General features: G+C 63.8%; 1 protein-coding gene across 2 annotated transcripts in view; it reads left to right on the top strand.

The window, feature by feature from the left end:
- The window catches only part of Polr2H (DNA-directed RNA polymerases I, II, and III subunit Rpb8), a 224,931-nt gene that overhangs the window by 96,964 nt on the left and 125,467 nt on the right, over positions 1-2,500 (top strand). Inside the window, exon 1 of one of the 2 annotated variants that reach the window (XM_086543616.1) lies at positions 1,457-1,995. The exons of the other annotated variant lie outside the window; for it this stretch is intronic. The gene's annotated coding sequence lies outside the window, so the exon portion shown is untranslated. Of the gene's footprint in view, positions 1-1,456; positions 1,996-2,500 lie in introns of those variants that run through there. 2 annotated transcript variants of the gene reach the window in all.

The raw sequence follows: 2,500 nt of genomic DNA, 5'->3' as shown, positions 1-2,500 counted from the left end.
CCTCCTTTCCTCCCCTTTTTTCTCTCCTCTCCTCTCCCTTTTCCCCTTCTCTCCCCTCTCTCCCTCTTCCCCTCCCTCTCCCCTTCCCCTCTCTCTCCCTCTTTTCCTTTCCTTTTCCTCCCCTCTCCCCCTCCCCCCCTCCCTCTCTCCCCTCCCCTCTCTCCCTTTTCTCCCCCTCTTTTTCCCCTCTCCCCTTCCCCCCTCCCCTCTCTCTCCCTCCCTCCCCCCTCCCTCCCCCCTCTCTTTCCCCCTTTCCCCTCCCCTCCCCCTTTTCCCCCCCCTCCCCCTCCCCTCCCCCTTTTCCTTCCCCCTTTTTTCTTCCTTCTCTCTTTCCCTCTCCCCTCTCTTTCCTCTCCCTCTTTCCCCCTTTTTCCTCTTCTCCCCTCCCTCCCTCCCCCTCTTTTTCTCTCCCCCCCTTTTCCCCCCCTCCCCCCTCCCCCTCCCCCTCCCCCCCCCTTCCTCCCCTCCCCCTCCCCCTTCTCTTCCTCCCCCTCCTCTTCCCCCTCCTCCCCCCCCCCCCCCCCCTCCCCCCTCCCCCCCCCCCCCTCCTTCTCCTTTTCCCCTTTTTCCTTTCCCCTTTCCCCCTACCCCCGCCCCCCCCCCTCCTTCCCCCTCCCTCCCCCCCCTCCTCCTTCCCCCCCCCTCCCCCTCCCCCCCCCCCCCTCCTCCCCATCCTCCTCCTCCTCCTCCTCCTCCTCCTCCTCCTCCTTCTCCTCTTCCTCCTCATCATCGTCCCTGTCCCCTCCCCACTCCCCCTCCCCTCCCCCTCCCCCACCTCTCCCCCCCCTCCCTCTCTTTCACCCTGTTTCACCCTCCTGTCCCGTGCCGGTGGTGGTGGTGTGTGTTGCCTCCGCCATCGCCGCCGCCACCGCCTACTACTGCCTGTGGTCGCGGTGGCTCAGTTGCGTTGCAGCAGCGATCCCGGGCGGGTGGTTGGTGTTGCGAGCCGGCCGGGCGGGCACCGAGCGGGTGGGCGAGCGGGCGGGCTGGTTGGTTGGTTGGCTAGCGGACGGCGGGCACTTGCAGTTGCAGAAGCCTTCCTTCCTTCCTTCCTTCCTTCCTTCCTTCCTCGAGGTCTTCGTCTTCGTCGCCGTTTAGTGTGAGTGAGTGAGCGAGCGAGCGAGTGAGTGTGTGATTCTGCCTTCCCCCAGTGTGTGCGGGGCCGCACTACTGCCACGCAAGCCAGCTCATACGTAGTTGCGGGCGGGCGGGCGAGCGAGCGAGTGAGCGAGTGAGTGAGTGAGTGAGTGAGCCGCCCGTTGCAGCGGTTCTGCGGCGTGTGTGTGCGAGAGGCGGCGAGAGGCGGCGACGGCCGGAGTGTTGAGTGTGAAGTGTGAGTTGGTGTGACGCAAGGTGCAGCGCCGCCCCCACAGCGAGCGAGGGGCCTCCGCACACGCCGCTGGCTCGGGCTCACGCGAGGCCAGTGTGTCACCAGATCCGGAGCGGGACTTTGGTGTGAATGACGCAGTGTGGCACTCGATCGAGCCGCCGTCCGCGGGCGGGTCGCCCTGTGCGGGGACGCCGCCGGGGACGGGATACGGATGAGGCGCCGTTTGGGGGTCGCCGTGGCCGCGCCGAGGCAGTGTGGCACCGCGGCGGCCTCGTGCCACCAGTGATTCAGTGTGGCTCTGTGCGGGGACCACGGATGCCAGTGACGCAGTGTAGGCTCCGTGCAAGGACGCGGCAGTGCCAGTGTCGCAATGTGGCACCGCTAAGAAATGACGTAGCAGAATGGCACCGTGCTATGGGGAACGCAGATCCGCACTTGGCAATGGCGCCGCCGAGCGCCCGTGTAGGAGTGAACAACAAGAGGACGTGACGCTCACGTTATGCAGTAACGGTGACGTGACTGTGTGACTCTGTGCCCCTGGGCTGTGCTGGCCCTGTGCCGGCCGGGACTCGGGTATGCGAGTGGCCGCGGCTCTCACGTACATAACGCACGTGCAACCAAGTACGGCTCACGATGAAAAGGAGAAGAAAAGTCAACCGGCAAAGGTAAGGTTTTTCCCTGTTTGCGACCTCCCATATGGCGGGTTTCTGCAGGCCGGTTGGTTTGAGCAGGAGGAAGAGGGAGGGGCCGCGGGGACGAAGGCCAGGGAGGGGGGGTGAAGGTGAGCAGTGAGCGAAACCAGGAGGTGTGGTGACGACCTGGTGACGCATGGGAGGAATACGACCCCCCCCCTCTTCACTCGCCTTCTCCTGCCCCTTCCCCTTAGCCTCCTTACCCCCACCCTTCCCCTTCCCCCTTACCCTTCCCTCGTGTCTTGTCAGCTGTTAGGAGGAAGAGGGTTGCCCCTCCTTATAGGGGTGGAAAAAGGGGGGGGAGGGGGGGAGGGTGATGATTGTCAGTCACTGTAAGTCGTGGCAATTTTGGTCAATCTTTGCCTTAGTCATCATCACTTATGCTGACATTCGTTTTTTTTTTTGTGTGTGTGTGTTTTTCTCTTTTCGAGCCTCTTCCGAAACGTAAATATTCGCGTTTTATTCGTGTGTCAGTTCG

The sequence above is a fragment of the Penaeus japonicus genome, unplaced genomic scaffold, assembly GCF_977035675.1.
Source record: "Penaeus japonicus unplaced genomic scaffold, GWHDUDI00000001_assembly GWHDUDI00000013, whole genome shotgun sequence".
In the NCBI taxonomy this organism is placed as follows: domain Eukaryota; kingdom Metazoa; phylum Arthropoda; class Malacostraca; order Decapoda; family Penaeidae; genus Penaeus; species Penaeus japonicus.
The sequence above is the reverse complement of the archived record's forward strand: the minus strand, read 5'-3'. Positions and strand labels throughout refer to the sequence as shown.